Source organism: Eriocheir sinensis, chromosome 49 (assembly GCF_024679095.1).
Source record: "Eriocheir sinensis breed Jianghai 21 chromosome 49, ASM2467909v1, whole genome shotgun sequence".
NCBI classification, from domain to species: domain Eukaryota; kingdom Metazoa; phylum Arthropoda; class Malacostraca; order Decapoda; family Varunidae; genus Eriocheir; species Eriocheir sinensis.
Window position 1 is genome coordinate 6,834,672 of NC_066557.1, and position 17,957 is coordinate 6,852,628.

General features: G+C 44.8%; 1 protein-coding gene across 1 annotated transcript in view; it reads right to left on the minus strand.

Annotated features, from left to right (window-relative positions):
* LOC126981772 (terminal nucleotidyltransferase 5C-like) overlaps positions 1 to 17,957 on the minus strand; it is a 117,012-nt gene that overhangs the window by 83,430 nt on the left and 15,625 nt on the right. The gene's annotated exons all lie outside the window — the stretch shown is intronic.

Below are 17,957 nucleotides of genomic sequence, written 5' to 3' on the forward strand. Positions count from 1 at the left end.
TTGTTATTGCTATTGTTATTGCTATTATTATTATTATTATTATTATTATTATTATTATTATTATTATTATTATTATTATTATTATTATTATTATTGTTATTGTTATTATTGTTATTGTTATTATTATTATTACAATTATTATTATTATTATTATTATTATTATTATTATTATTATTATTATTATTATTATTATTATTATTATTATTATTATTATTATTATTATTATTATTATTATTATTATTATTATTATTATTATTATTATTATTATTATTATTATTATTATTATTATTATTATTATTATTATTATTATCATTATTATTATTTCAGAATATTAGTATTATGACTGCTACATAGCAACGTTTTTTATTTTTTTTTATCACTTGTACATGAATGAATCCCTTACTAATAGTGCAAGCATTATTGTTTGTAGTAAAAGGAGTGCAGCTGGCATGAGGATTTCTGGCCCGGTGACAAATGGTCTCGGTTTGTAAACGTATTACATACTATAGCGAGAAAATTACTGTTTCGTACAAGCAAAAACCCAGAGTAGGGCGCTCGCATAGTTGCTGTAAATGAAATTGTTAATTCGGACGGAGGAGTTAGGAGGCACCTCAGTAGTCAGTACAGTTGGCATCGATCGAGGCGCTCAGTTCCGAAGTAGACGCCGGGATGGGCCGACGCTCCCGCGCTCTTAGTTGCCTGCGGGCGGTCCAACGTGGTGGAGAGGTTGCATCCCGTATTCCGTGATCGTGGTTTTGTGCAGCCCTCCGGGAGTTGTCACGGGTGTGTTGTTGTGAAGATGGTGTTCTGTGTTAGGTGTGCTGACGGCCACGGAGCGAGGCTCTGCAAGGCTGCGTTGCCGTGGTGTGTGCTGCACGGCATATCGTCACCTGATTGCTCATGTTGATGAAAAACCTGATAATTTCAAAGGTCACAGTAAAACATTGGCCTCAGCCTCAAACTGAGGGCGTCAAACTTATTTCCGTTAAAAGTGCTATTTTACAAAAAAAAAAAATTGAAGTGATATGCAGCACCTCACGGAAAGACAGGAAAGACAAGCCGCCGATGAAATAAAGATCAAGAAAAGGATATATAATATCCTGTCATGCGCTGATATTTCCCCCACGACTAGGGAGTGCAAGGGCGCGGAAGTCAGCAGCAGCGCCCTAACTGGTACTGCCCGCCAGGTGAGTAGCCCACCTATTACGGGGATATGGAGGCCTCCATTGTGAGCAGTAACATTATAAACTATTTCAGAAATTATTTTATGATGTGATAAACTTGAAAGTCACGTGACTGTAATAGAAAGGCAACACAGCAATCACACCAGTTGCCACCCCTAGATACGTATGTTATGACTGGCCCGCCTCTTCAAAATTAATGGCAAAAAACATATACTCATTTCTGGTATTGCTCATGTCGGAAAATAAACTATTCTGGAAGCTTTAGTTCATGTGTAATATTGAACTATCGTCAAAATAAGGACTGAGGAAAGTTTTGTTTTTGTAATGGTTCAGTTTTATACCTCAGCAAAGTGCTTTGGAGAATTTTCTCAAGGGTGTGAATATTTTTGGATGGGTTAGCACGAGTTTGCAATTGCAAACACACACACACACACACACACACACACACACGCAACGAAATCTGTAGCGTATAATAACACGCTCGGCTCACAACCCAGAAGTCTCGGGTTTAATTACCGGGCTGAGTAAAGACGGATGCGCAGCCTCTTTTAATCCATGCCCCATGTCCACCCTCGACGAAATAAGTACCAGGTGTCAGTCGAGGATTTTCCCGCCTCTCGGGTGTGTGTGAGTGTGTTGTGAGGTTCTAACAGTACCCCAAAATCCGACACGAGCTCGAAACTTATTCCAGGAGGGCAGTACTTACTGGTGGCGATCACGAGTCCAGCGCGTGATCAGACCATGGTGCAAGACACACACACACACACACACACACACACACACACAGACCAATATATACTTTAGTACAGCCTCATCAAGCACTTGGAGCGTGTGCGCACGCGTATGTGTGTGTGTGTGTGTGTGTGTGTGTGTGTGTGTGTGTGTGTAATTCACCTCTTGGTCTGCTGCGGGTCTCGAGACAGCCAGCCATTCCCCTACGGAAGAGCACAGAGCTCGTAGTACCGATCCTTGGGTAGGACTGAGGTGTATGTGCGTCCACCATTAATATTTCAAAAAAATCGGAAAAAGTGAAAAAAATTCACGTCTTTGTACACGCCTCGGCTAGCTTGTGACAAAATATAATGAAGAAATACGGTAAGCAAAAATGACAGAGTTATGGCTGAATCCCCTCTCCCCCCCTCCCGCCCTCCTCCGTTCGTCACTTACGTCACTATAAAACACTTGCCTGTGCCATGACGGGCTGGGGCCGACTATCATCAAGGCCCCTCAAGGAAAATCTACCGGCTCTATAGAGGTTTTGCAATGACGTCACGAAATAGCGTCGTCTGCACCTTGTGCGTCGTCTGAAAACCCGCTGGTGGTCACCTCCCCAGCAGAGTGAGCAGACGCACCACGTGTGCCCCATCCCCAAGTCACTACCCGCGGGCAAATGGCAGGACCTTCAGCAACATTTGTGTTAAGTGATTACGCGAGATCGCTTGAGAATACTGCGAAGCTAAGATACATCGAAAAAATCAGTGCTTTTGGAGGAGATTGGTAGACTGGCTGTCTAGCTGGCTGGCTCTCTGGTTGACCGGTGGGTTGACTGGTTGCCTGGTGGGTTGATTGGCTGGCTGATTGGTAAACTGACCTCACACATTCCCGGTCCCGGTCGCGACCGTCCCCGACGACTCCCGATAAGTCGGTCGCCGGTCGACCGGCTGTAAGATTGGAGATTGTCGGCGGCAGACCGCCGGTCTACCGCCGGTCGACCCTGAGGACCGTAGACGCAGCCGACCACCGCCGGTCAACTTTAAAATTTTCAAAGATATCGGCGATGCGCCCGGTCGACCGGCGGTGTCGAAAAATGGCGCCGGTCGACCGGCGGTCAATCGCCGACACCCACGGCAGACCGGCGGCAGACTGGCGGCAGACCGGCGGTAGACCGGCGGTAGACCGCGAGTGAACACCTGTGTTTGACCTGGGGATTAGCAAGGGAGGAAGGAGGAAGACGAGGAGGAACAGGTAGGAGCGAGGGATGAAGAGAGAGAGGGAGATGAGAGAAAGGAGGAAGAGGAATGGGTGAATATATATATATATATATATATATATATATATATATATATATATATATATATATATATATATATATATATATATATATATATATATATATATATATATATACTTCACGAAGACGTATGTAGATACCACACTGGGAAAAAGAAAGAAATATAGTATGTAGTATATTACATCTTCAGACTAAATTTAGTCTGAAGATGTAATATACGAAAGTACTTACTATTTCTCTTTATTTTTTGGTATGTCTACACACACACACACACACACACACATATATATATATATATATATATATATATATATATATATATATATATATATATATATATATATATAGAGAGAGAGAGAGAGAGAGAGAGAGAGAGAGAGAGAGAGAGAGAGAGAGATTTATGCACAGGAAGGTACTTAGGTATGAAACTGTTTATTAAAATTATAATAATTATAATTTCAGGAGTTCAATTTCGCGTTCACGAGAGCTGAGGAAAGCCATTGCGATGTCAAACTCACGAATGATCAAAACACCTGGACGGGCGTTTATATACCCTTCCAACTGGGTGTGGCAACGAAAGTGTTTGCTCTTCGATGTGCCGCGGGTCTGCCGCCGGTAGGCCGGCGGTCGACCGCAGACTGACCTGCTGCAGTCGCCGGTCGGAGAAATCGAAAATCGTATATGGTCGCCGGTTTACCGCCGGTAAACCGCCGGCTTACCGGCGGTAAGCCGCCGGTCCGGGGATTATTGCCTATTTTGTCGGCGGTCAGGCCCCGATCGGCTTATCGGGAGTCATCGGGGACGGTCGCGACCGGGACCGGGAATGTGTGAGAGCCCCTTAATTGACCGACTGGATGGCTGACTGGTTGACTGGATGACTGACTGGGTGGTTGACTGACTGGCTGATTGGTTGGCTGACTGGCTGATTGGTTGGTTGGCTGACTGTCTGGCTGGTCGGTTGACTGGCTGTCCCTCTGCCTGGCTGATCTCCTGTTGCTGACCAGTGATGCCCAGGTGGGCCCAGGTAGGCAGCACAGGCAGGCAAACACGTGAGGGCAAGTGACGACAGGTGAGGGCAGGTGACGGCAGGTTACCTTACACTACACACTCTTGGTCACTTCCCTGCGTACACTTATATATACTCCACCCAGCACTGAGCTCTGTCCCTCTGTGCACTTTGCCTCCACTGAATTTCCTTTCCTATTTTCTTCCCCTGCTTGAGCGCCGCCATGCGTGTTTACCTTTGCCAGCTCATGTAAATCCCGTTCCAGAGTAATCCCCCGCCACACAATAAGCTAGGGGACCCGGGGCAATACCTAAATGAGTGTTACCTCATGTAATAATCTGATCAGTCTTGCCTGTAATATTTACCTCTGACAAAATGAGCACTGCGCAGAGTCGAGATGAAGCAGACGGCCGCCAGTTTTCCCTCCTCACAGCTGCTATCCACTTCCCCCGCTCTTCTGGATTCGCAGGAAATCTATAAAATGACACAGCATCTCTCCCGTGTCGGTTAGAACATCCAACCGCACAGCATACGTATCCCATGACGAACACACAGAGCACTTGTGCAGCCGCCACCAAGGTTTGCTTTGTTATATGACACCACCACTGACCACCAAGATGGCCGTGCAGGCCCGCGCTACCCCCGCACCCCCACTAATGACGTCAGCTGCAAAACCTCTATAGGCTGGAAAGTATAAAAAAAAGGAAAGAAAAAAATGGAAAAACAGCTATATTCATACACAAGTGCATACATCGTCATGTATCAGCGTAGAAAATACCCAAAAATATTATTCGTATGGCATGTTAAGGCAGACTAGCCTTGAGGCAGCAGAGCTGACACATATATCAGTCACCATGAAGGAGCCAGAGACAACTTTCGCATATCGTCTCGATTTCCAAGAAACGGACACCATCAGACACACGAAGTCCTTCAAAACAAAGAATAAACTGTAATTCAGTAAAGAATATCAACCGGGAAGGCATCTAAGTTTAAAGGGCGAACTCTATAAATCCACTTTAACTCTCCTTTTTTTTAGAAAACGGGATTAGTTTCAGTTTTTCAAAAATTCCTTCGCCGCTATTTGACCGATTTTAATAAACAATACATCATTGGAAAGAGGAGTTGAAGCGCAAGAAAATCATCATGAGTTTTCTTTTCAATTAAGGGACAATTCTCGGAAAAAAATAATATCGTTAGATTCGCCAACAAAATTGAAAAAAAAATCTCATCATTTAACAAAAGCAAAAATAAAAAAAATTCTGTGATGAATCTTTTTTATTCTGATGTAAGTTTCTTTGGTACTTTTTCAGCAGCGTAGGTCATTAGATGAGAGAGGAATTTTGAGTTGAAATTTGTTAAAAAGTACATCTTATTTTTTCTTGTTATTATATATCGACTTATAGATCTGAAAGAAAGCGTATATTACTTTCCCAAAAGCATACATTTTACATGAATATAATCAGGATCATACGTTAATAATTTAAGACATGGTGGACGCTCCCTTTAAATTGAATTGAATTAAGTTTATTAGGTAAGCTCAGACTTTACAAAATATGTATGGAGTACAACTCGCACAGGATTGAATATTTTTACCCAGTGGTTATCAAAGTGGGCGGTACCGCCCACCTGGGGACGGTGGAATGATCTTGGGGCTCTGTAAGGAAAATGGGGGCGGTAGGTGGACGACAAGGTGGTGTGTGTGTGTGTGTGTGTGTGTGTGTGTGTGTGTGTATATATATATATATATATATATATATATATATATATATATATATATATATATATATATATATATATATATATATATATATATTTTTTTTTTTTTATGTATTTTTACATCCCCGCCCATAGCGCCGGTAGACTTTCTTCAGAGGCCGGATAGTCGGCCCAACCCTGTCATGGCGCAGGCAATTTTTATAGTGGCGCCAGTTATGCTTTGCTCAATGCTGACCCCCGGAACTCATTCTTGATTCACTGGACGGTTACTTCCAGAGTCTGGGTTGATGGGTGGTCTTCTAAACAGCATGTAGGTAGTCTTAGGCCACTCGGCGGTGACTGAAAAATCCCAGGTGGTAGCGTGGGGATTCGAACCAACGTTGTCCATAGCGTGGTGACTGTGAGCCCAGCACGCTAACCACTCAGCCACCGCCTTATATATATATATATATATATATATATATATATATATATATATATATATATATATATATATATATATATATATATATATATATATATATATATATATATATATATATATATATATATATATATATCAGTCATGTATCGGATATCCGCATCTGCATCCGCATCCGAGAAACATCCGCATAATTTTTCGCATCCGCATCTGAATCCGTATCCGCATTTCTGATAAATGAAACATCCGCATCCGCATCCGCATTTGTGATGAAATAAATATCCACATCCGCATCATCATCCGCACCCCACAAAGATGTTGCGGATATACTTTATTCATTACAGAGTCACAGACTAAGAGATCACAATGCAGACTACAGAGTACAGAGTTTGCAAAGTTGAAGAAAATGAATTAATGCATGTTAATTTTTTACAAAAATTACACCTATTCATTTACTTTCCAATTTACACAACCTAATGTGTCAAGAATCTTTGTGGAAGGGCAGAAGGAAGGAGATAATTTTACATAGTAACTATGTAGTACGTATGTATCATGTAAATTTGTAAAAGAATGTATGTGCTATATGTAATATTGCGTAGGTATGGCCGGCAAAGAGAGAGAGAGAGAGAGAGAGAGAGAGAGAGAGAGAGAGAGAGAGAGAGAGAGAGAGAGCTCCGCGCGTTACCCCAGAGAGAGTGGTCGCAAATCTGTTGCCCCCCGGGCAAGGGCAAGTCAGGTTAACCCGGCGGCGCTCATCTCCTCGATCATATGTCATATATGATATATGTCCCCGGCGCAATACTTCGTGGGCGCCAAAGTGAAGATCAACCAGGTTTTTGTTCCGCGTCCTGGCAACACACATCACATGTGGCTGAAACTCGTCATAAAGCTTTAAAATTACAAAATGCAGTATTGTGTAACAAAAACAGCTAGCATCTTGCAATAGGTAGGCGGTGGCTGAGTGGTTAGTGTGCGAGCCTAACATTCACGGCGCCATGGAAACGTCGGTTCGAATCCCCATGCTACCACCTGGGATTTTTCAGTCATTGCCGAGTGGCCTAAGACTACCCACATGCTGTCAGAAGACCACCTATCAACCCGGACCCTAGAAGAAACCATCCAAGTGAATCAAAAATGAGTTCAGGGGAGCAGCATGAGTCAAGCATAAGTGGCGCCACTATAAGAAATTACCTGCGCCATGAGGGGCTTGGGACGACCACCAGGCCAAAGAAGAAAGCCTACCGGCACTGGAGGCCAAGATGTTAAAAAAAAAGGTGCTATATATTGACTTTCTAAAATTATGAACACATCCGCATCCGCATCCGTGAGGATGTCATAATTTGATGTCCGCATCCGCAGTTCGATAGAAACTGATATCCGCATCGGCATCCATATCCGCATCCGCAAAATATGTAAATATGACATCCGCATCCGCGGATCTCTAAAATCTGACATCCGATCCATGACATATATATAAATATATATATATATATATATATATATATATATATATATATATATATATATATATATATATATCTATATATAGCGCCGATAGGCTTTCTTCAGGGCCAGATGGTCGGCCCAAGCCCGTCGTGGCGCAGGCAATTTTTTATTTATTTTTATAGTGGCGCCAGTTATGCTTGGCTCATGCTGCCCCCAGGAACTCATTCATGATTCAGTGGACGGTTTCTTCCAGAGTCCGGGTTGATGGGTGGTCTTCTGTACAGCATGTGGGTAGTCTTTCAGGCCACTCGGCGGTGACTGAAAAATCCCAGGTGGTAGCGTGATGATTCGAACCGACGTTGTCCATGGCGTGGTGAATGTGAGCCCAGCACGCTAACCACTTAACCACCGCCTACCCATATATATATATATATATATATATATATATATATATATATATATATATATATATATATATATATATATATATATATATATATACAGTAAAACCTTCATAATTCGGCATGATAGGAGCTCCCAGCTTTGCCGAGTCATTCAATATTCCGAGTTATACAAATCCCTCATTCCCCTTCCCCCCGTCAAAATTTTGAAAACACTACACATCAACAGTTAAAGCTTAAATCAACAGATAAAAATGAAGGGGCTGCTGTAGTCATGCAATCGAAGCAGACAACACGTGAGTGTTTGAGGAACAAGCAGCGAGAGCGAGGGTATATGTCTATAATACAGAAATAGCGCGTGCAAGCACTGATGAGTGTAAACCTCGAGATATGGAGATAACTCGGCAGCATACCGAGATAAATCAGAGAGTGCTGGAGAGTGAGTTTAGGTGATCGAAGTGTGGACACCCTTTTTTAAGAAAATGTGGTAGAGGCATGCCGAGTCTAGACGACAGGATGTGGTTAAAACTCGGCAATATGCCGAGATGCATGATTTTTTTTTTTTTTCGTAATATGTTTGAATTTGAAATTAAATTATTTAATGAATATTTCGTTGCAGTGCCGAGTTATATAAAATTCAGAGTTATTCAGTGCCGAGTTATAAGGATATATATATATATATATATATATATATATATATATATATATATATATATATATATATATATATATATATATATATATATATATATATATATATATATATATATATATATATATATATATATATATATATATATATATATATATATATATATATATATAAAACAGAGTGACGGCGCCGCGTTCAGGAGGACGCGAGTTCAATCCCCGCCCGGTGCCTCCAAGCTGGGATTTTTCAGCCGCCGCCGAGTGGCTTAAAACTACCCACATGCTGTCCAGAAGACCACCTATCAACCCGGAATCTAGATTCTAGGATTAAAGATGAGCTCCGGGAGGGCAGCATGAGCCAATGCAAGATGGCGCCACTATAGCCCCGAAGTCTTCCTCAAACTATATTTAGCATTAGTTAGACCTCATCTTGACTATGCGGTTCAGTTCTGGTCACCCTACTATAGAATGGATATCAAAATGTTAGAATCGGTGCAGAGGAGGATGACTAAGATGATTCAGGGGTTGAGAAACTTGCCATACGAGGAAAGACTCAAACAGTTAAACTTGCATTCTCTAGAAAGGCGAAGGGTGCGTGGAGACATGATCGAGGTTTATAAATAGATGAAGGGCTTTAATAAGGGAGACATTCATAAGGTTTTGTTGGTAAGAGAACCGGGTAGGACACGAAGTAACGGGTTTAAACTGGATAAATTCAGATTCAACAGGGACATAGGCAAAAATTGGTTTACTAATAGGGTGGTGGATGAGTGGAATAGGCTTAGCAGTCATGTGGTGAGTGCCAATACAATTGTCACATTCAAAAATAGACTAGATAAATTCATGGACAGCGATATTAGGTGGGGTTAGATACACGGGAGCTTAGGGTCAAAGGAGCTGCCTCGTACAGGCCTACCGGCCTCTTGCAGACTCCTGCGTTCTTATGTTCTTATGTTAAACACTTGCCTGTGCCAGAACGGGATGGGCCGACCATCGGGCCCCACCGGGAAGAAGCCTTGGGCCAACCATCAGGCCCCACTGGGAAGAAGCGTACCGGCGCAATAGGCCGCGACGTAAAAATCAAAAAAATAAAAAAATAAAAAAATTATATATATATATATATATATATATATATATATATATATATATATATATATATATATATATATATATATATATATATTATTGGTCCTGACAGCATAGGAGTAGTATTTTGAACAATGGATCTGTAGGTGGTCTAGCAAAGGAAATAACCAAATAGCCTATTATATCAGTGTTTTATCACGTCTCAACTTTTTTAACTGTTTGATGCTCATTTGATTTTTTTTTATTAACATATGTCTTCACCTTTGCCCAGATAAGTTCTATAGGGTTCAATTGACAGTGATATGGAGGTAGCCTAAGCACTTCATGGCCATGAGCATATGCTATTTCTTTAATTTAACATTATTTTTTTTTTAATTGTTTTGTTTGCATATGTTCAACAATTCTGCTTTTGAGTGTGTTGGTTCGTGTTCAATACTGTTTTCAGATAGCCAGTGTATAATGTCTGTTTTCGTTATGACGTGATTAAAACACTGATATAATAGGCTATTTGGTTATTTCCTTTGCTAGACCTCCTGCAGATGCATTGTTCAAAATACTACTACTCTGTTGGCAGGACCAATAAACCAGCTGCTCGTTTTTCTTACATCATAATAAACTTTTCCTTCCCTCTCTGTCACTTCCCTTTCTGGCTGCCGACCCGAGAGGTGTCTTAATAACTCCTCGAACCTTTTTCTTATCAATTTCTGCAACATTCGCGGTCTTCGTTCTAATTTTCATTCTGTGGAACATCATCTCTCCTCCTCTAAACCTCATCTTCTCTTCCTCACCGAAACACAGGTTGCTGAGGCTACTGACAGCAATCTCTACTCTGTTCCCTCCTACTATCTCTATCCTAAATTTCAATCCAAAGCTGGATGTTGCGTCTACGTACGCAACGACATCACTTGCTCTCGTGTCCACGACCTTGACTCTTCAGAATTTTCCACCATCTGGCTAAGACTTCATTGTCATTCTATTACTAAATACATCTGTGCTGTTTATCTTTCACCTAATTCTACTAACCATGTAAAATTCTTTGACTAACTCTAAAGTGGAGCACATCTTGACCCACTCTTCCTTCGCTGAAATCTCCATCCTAGGAGATTTCAATGTTCACCACCAGCTTTGGCTTTCATCCTCTTTCACTGACCAGCCTGGTGAACAAGCCTATAACTTTGCTCTCCTCAATGACCTAGGGCAGTTGGTCCAGCACCCTACACGTCTTGGAGACCGCCCCAACATACTAGACCTCTTCCTTACCTCTAACCCTTCTGCTTACTCTGTCAAATTGTTCTCTCCGTTGGGCTCCTCCGATCACATCCTTATTTCTGTATTCTGTCCTATCGCTCCTGTACACCCTCTGGACCCACCGAAGAGGCGATGCTTCTGGCATTTTGGTTCAGCTCGGTGGGACGACCTGAGGATGTACAGTCGGCTATAGAGAGTAGTGACACACTGTCCAGTAAGTTTCGTTCAGAAAGCGACATCTGGCAACCCCTCCACGCGACATGAAAATTATTATATCCTATCGAAATCGTACTGTTGTGGTGATCGGTGGTCACAGGTGCACTCTACATAATTTTAAGATAGATATTTATCAAAAGTGCCCGTCGCTAACGCTTAATAAATATTTTTCTTTAGGCTCTGTCCACATTTTGACACGAGCTTTTAGTTTCGTTCAAATTTAGTCAAGAGCAACTCTAAGTTGTTTATCAAACTATGATACATTTAAAATATGCTGCACTTATTAGGGAGATTGTTATGCCTTTTAACTAAAACAAAAATTCCTGACAGCCGAGATCTTGTTCTTTATAATTTTTTAATACGTTATAATAGGCTATAAACGTTCACATGATGGCGTCGTCGACCGCGGGCCTTGGCTGGAGCAGCGGTATTCTATTAAAGCCCTTATGTCCGCAGGCACTGCAGTTGAGCTGTCACGTCAGTGGCTGTGGAAACGTATACTTTTAATACCTAAAAATAGGAGAGAGAGAGAGAGAGAGAGAGAGAGAGAGAGAGAGAGAGAGGCTGGGTGGGGACGAGAGACATGTCCATCAGCGAAAAACGAAGGGGGCAGCTAGTCAGCTGTTTTGGTGTTGTTGATTTGTCCTCCCCGGGGAGGGCACGGGCCGGCGGGCCCGTCAGAGGATGTCTTCAGTTTTCAGCTTATCGAGGAGGTGGGAATTTTGCCACCACCTCTGCCAGGGTGGAGTCTTGGGTGAGGCTCACTCGCTCTGCTGCTGTCTGGGGAGCCGTGTCGTCGTCAGGGTGGAGCTGTGGGCCGGGCGGGTGCAGCGGGTGAGGAGGGGCTCTCCAGGGTGTAGGGCAGCAGAGGTTTCCGGGTGGCTTGCCAGCAGTGGGGGCAGGGTGGGGTATCCTTGTTTGCCACCTCCTCGTAGCAGGCAAACCCGAGTCTGAGGCGGCGGATGGAGGCGAGGATGGTGTTGGGTGTGGTGTTGGGGAGCTGTATGACAGGCTTGTGGTGGGTGGCCGTGCTGTACCACGAGGCAGAGGCAGAGCCCTGAACCAGGACGGCCTCGTGTTCTAGTCGTGTGAGTGAGAGGGCCGCCTGGGATGCCTTGTTCTTACTGTAGGACAGGCTGGGGGCAAGGGTGAAGGTGATCTGTGGAAGGGACCGAGCCGTGGCAGCAGCACGGTCAGCCTTCTCGTTCCCTCTCAGACCAGCGTGGCTTGGCACCCAGTCCAGGATGATGTTCTTGCCCAGTGAGACAAGGGTGTTGGCTTCATGGAGGATGGTGGTTATGAGCCGAGTGTTGTCTCTGACGCTCATTGCCTGCAGGACCTTGAGTGCTGACAGCGAGTCTGAGTGGATGATGATGGTGGTGTTCATATCGGCAGTGGCGTGACGCAGGGCACAGAGGATGGCTGCCAGTTCTGCCTGCAGGATGGAGACTTGCGGTGGCAGGCGCCACAGTCCTGTCTGGGTTCCGCACACGAAGGCAGCGCCCAGCGAGCCATCGGTGTAGTAGTGGCTGGCAGTCCTGTCGTCCATGGAAGCCACGCGCTGCAAAGCCTCTTGGCGGAGGGTGATGGGGTGAGAGGCCCTAGGAGCTGAGGTGGTAGGGAGGCTCATCTGGAATGGACCAGGAACCCAGGGTGGAGGGGAGTGGTAGCCAGGGTGTGGCAGGTCTGAGCCACTGCAGACAAGCCTCTCCACTTCAAGTGACGGACTGCGTCGGCGGCATCATGTACTATCCAGTCCCCGTCTGGAGTGGCGTGTGGTGGTCTCTGGAAGGCATGAAGCAGCTGTGTGGAGACTGTGCCGTGTGGTTGCTGCTTCATGAACTTCCCAACTACAGTGGATGTTCTGGCAAGGATGCGGTGGTGGAGTGATGGGAAGCCACTTTCCAGGCGAAGGTTGGTCAGGCGGGTCCATGGCGGGGCTCCTAGAATGACCCGGAGAGCGTCATTTTGTGCCACCTCTAACTTCTTTGTGAGTGCAGGGGAGAGCGAACACAGGCAAGGAGCGCAGTAGTCTATGATAGACCGTATGGCGTGTGTGTAGAAGGCGCGTAAGACACGATAGGATGCCCCCGTGTTTTGTTTGGACAGAGCTCGCAGGATGTTGGTGCGAGTTGCTGCGCGCTCTCTTAGATAGCGTACCTGAGTGCCGAACCGAAGGTGACTGTCCAGCCAGACACCCAGGTACTGGTGGGTGGTAGTGTAGGCGAGGTCCTGGTTTGCTATTTGGAAGGGCCGTTCAGGGGAAGGCATGCCAACTGGCATGACCTTGGACTTCTCAAAGTTGATCTTGAGCCCTAGTTCTGTGCACTTCCTGTTGAGCTGGTTGAGGGCGTGTGGAACTTGATGGAGACAGGTTCGGTGGTTCAGGACTAGGGCAAGGTCGTCAGCATAGCAGAGGAACTTAGCCCCCTCTCCGTAGTCAACGCTCATCAGCTCCTCCATGAGAACGTTGAAGAGGAAAGGGCTGAGGATACTGCCTTGAGGTGTGCCATTGATGTGGTCGAAGCGCCTCGAAACATGTCCCTGGAAGCGGACTTGCCCTCCACGGCCATGGAGAAACTCTCTCAGCCATGCAAGGAGTCTTCCCCCGATCCCCTTGCGAGCAAGGGCAGAGAGGATTGCCAGAGGGGAGGCTAGCTCAAATGCTTTCTCCAAGTCCAGGAAGACAGCAATACCCCGGCCTCTTCGCATGTGGGTGAGGAGGGTGACTACGCAGTCAGCGGCGCCTCTTTGTGGAAAGTATGCAAAGAGGGATGGGTGGAGGTCAGCTGTTCGCCACTGTAGGCGATGGAGTGCCATACGTTCTGCTGTCTTCCCTAAACAGCTGAGCAGTGAGATTGGGCGCAAGGAGCCGGGATCTTTGGGTTTTGGGATGGGCTGAATCACTGCTGTCTTCCAGGCTTGGGGAATGCGGCTTTCTGACCAGGAGAGGTTAATAAGGTGTAGTATGGTGCTCTCGCCCTTTGAGCCAGCATGTCTAAGCATGGAATAGGAGATTCCATCTGCTCCTGGAGCTGTGTCGCCACCACGTTTGAGGCAGCCCTTCAGTTCCTGCATGGTGAAGGGAACATCAGCTGCATCAGGAGTTGTGCAGGCTTCCTCCACAAGAGCTGCCCTTCCTGCCAAAGTTCCTGCATCTCCCTGGTGGTGTGTGGGAGTTGGTGGGGCGAAGTGCGGTCTGCAAAGCTGGCTGATAGTCGCTCAGCTTCTTCTTGTGGGTTAGAATGAGTTGGTGGACAAGGGGGGCGAGGGCGAGAGACAGAGCGTAGTTTGGTCCACATCTCCCCCAGGGTGGAGTGTGCATCCAGACCCTGGCACCACTGGAGCCAGGCCTCTTCTCGTAATCGCCGCTTGGTGACGCAAGCGTGTTTGGCGACAGCCTGCAAGTAACGCCTGTTGGGGGAGGTGGGGCGTTTGCGGTAGGTTTTCCTGGCTGTGTTGAGGCGGTGGTTGAGCTCCCGCACTCGTTCACCATAGATCCAGTGATCTTTGTGGAAGGTGCCTGAGAGCCTCGTTAGTGGTATGGCCTCGCTGGCAGCCTGTTGGAAGGCGTACGTTACGTGGCTCTCTAGCACCTCCAGGTCGGTAGTGGCAGGTGGAGTTGCGAGTGCCCTATCCAAGGCAGAGGTGAAGGCGTTCCAGTCAGCTCGCTTGATGTTGTAGCGAGGAGGAGGCAGCTGGGGTTGGGGCAAGTTGTCCAAGGCTAGGTGAGTGGTGACACCAAGCTAGTCAGCGACGCCCCGAGATCAACACACACACACACACACACACACGTATTTATACTTTGATATTACGTAATCTTCACTGAGAAATGATTTTAGATTTTTAATGATCTCCTGAACTGTCTTTGAGGCTTTATAGTAACGGGAATTAAGGCTGCGAGTTAAACAGACCCTCAAGCCTATTTGCTGTTTGATGGTAAGGAGCATGAATTACACGCCTGCCCCTGTGAAGGACAGCATTGCACGCTGTATTTTCAAAGTTTAATAAGAAAGTGTTTCGGACTATTCGTGATGTTTTACCTCGTCATCATCATCATCATCATGTAGAAGACATTCATTATCGCATTTCTAAATTGAATTCATGTAATCTTGTATATTTCTAACTACATTATATTATAATATAATATTATTCAATATTATAATTTCACGGTCACACACACGATACACACTGAAACGCGTCACTAACATCACCAGTGAATGCGCCACCGTGGTATAGTTGCCAGATACCGCCACCAGACTAAACATTCTGAAAACCGTGACACTCTCTATCGTCGACTGTACTTTTCCGATTTCGTGGAATGATTACTGCTTCCAGGATAGAGACCCTCTGTGTGCCCAGCGCATCACAGAGGTGATTGTCTCTGGAATGGAGGCATACATTCCACGTACTTTCTCTACTCCCCATGCTAAAAAGCCTTGGTTTAATCACGCTTGTTCTCGTGTTGCCAGAGATAGAGAGGCAGGTCACAATAGGTACCAGAGCCTTCGAACTCCTGCTAACCATGATCTTTACATTTCCGCCCGGAATCGTGCCAAACCTATTCTTCGACTTACCAAAAACTCTGTTATCCTTAGAAAATGTCAACACCTTGCTTTCTCTAATTCTTCCAGAGACTTCTGGCACTTAGCCAAAAATATCTCCTCCAATTTCACTTATTCCTCTTCCCCGCCTCTTCTTAACCCGGACGGCAGAACTGCCGTCTCATTTGTCTCTAAGGCGGAACTCTTCGCTCAAACTTTCTGTAACAACTCCACTATGGACGATTCTGGGCATATTCCTCTTACTCATCCCCACTCCGACTCCTTTATGCCTGTTATTAAGATTCTTCCTAATGATGTTTTCTATGCCCTCTATGGCCTCAAGTCTAAGAAGGCTTATGGACCTGATGGAGTGCCTCCTATTATCCTTAAAAACTGTGCTTTCGTGCTGACACCCTGCCTGGTCAAACTCTTTCGCCTCTGCCTATCAACATCTACCTTTCCTTTCTGATGGAAGTACGCCTTCGTACAGCCTGTGCCTAAGAAGGGTGACCGTTCCAATCCCTCAAACTACCGCCCTATAGCTTTACTTTCCTGTCTATTTAAAGCTTTTAAATCAATCCTTAACCGGAAGATTCAAGCACCTTTCCACTTCTAACCTTCTATCTGATCGCCAGTATGGGTTCCGCAAGGCGTTCTACTGGCGATCTTCTTCTCTTAACTCAAAATCTTAACTGGAAAATTCACATCTCCTCTCACACTAAATCAGCTTCCTCGAGGTTGGGCGTTCTGTATCGTCTCCGCCAGTTCTTCTCCCCCACACAGTTGCTATCCATATACAGGGGCATTGTCCGCTCTCGTATGGAGTATACATCTCACGCTCCACTCACACAGCTCTCTTGGACAGAGTGGAGTCTAAGGCCCGTACCAAGAGTCACGAAGGTTTAGCGACGAAGATCGAAGGGAAGGACGGTGCGTATCTATAGTCACTAGCATTTTTGGAACGAAGGTCTGCGGGAGAGACGAAGGGAAGGCAAGGTCTACCCGTGTCTTCCCTCAGACCTTCGAGGAAAAATATGTTTATTTTCCAAATTTGGCGTGACAAATAGTTGCGGTTCAGTTAAAACAACCTGAGAAAATATTTTCCCTAATTGGAAAGTCATATATTATAGTTGCAGCGAATATGTTTGTCTTGTTTACAACAACAGCACGCGCCTTCAAAGCACAGAGGTACCAGCCAGGCGGGAACCTTCGTGGCTCACATTCTCCAACGATCTATGGTTTTCAAATTCTTTCTCATTTCAGTTAAGACATCTGGCTCCGCAAGTGCAAACAAAGGGCATCTTAATAATTTACTGCATGCAAATATCGATTAATAATGGGAAAAAACATGAAATAATAAATAATAACTGTTGAATGCAATGCTAGGCTATTTCGAATATATTAGGTTACCCATGTTATTTATACATGCAACATCAAAATTCCTTATGTATAGACACTTGCAGAGTCGTATGTCACTTTATATCCCTTAATGAGATGAAATATGAGTATCTGAAAGGCTATAGATCGTTCGAGTATGATCAAACTATACTGTTTGATATACAAGTTGTTTCTTCGTGTCCTTGTATGGTATATTATCGATGCAAATCTTCTGTTTGCGGTTCATATACGATGGTTTGAGGATTTTTTGGATACACAAACATTCAAATGATCTTCACGCATTCACAAACTCACAATGCGCATGTGCCACATCTACGTTCACGAGTGGACAGACGGAATGAAACGGACAATATTATGGCTGTAATAGCACCATGGAGGTATTATATCTCCATGAATAGCACTGTGTGTTTGTATGTGTGTGCGTGCATTATATCTGGTAGGTGAAAAGTAGGCTGCAGTGTGTGTATGTGCATTTACCTTCCCGAGCGACTTGTGGTAAGGATTGAAGGCACGGTCTGAGGCCGTGCGTATACATTGTCGAAGGGAAGGTACGCGGCTCGACCTTCGTGACTCTTGGTACGGGCCTAAGACTCTTCGTCTCATCAGCTCTCCTCCTCTTACTGATAGTC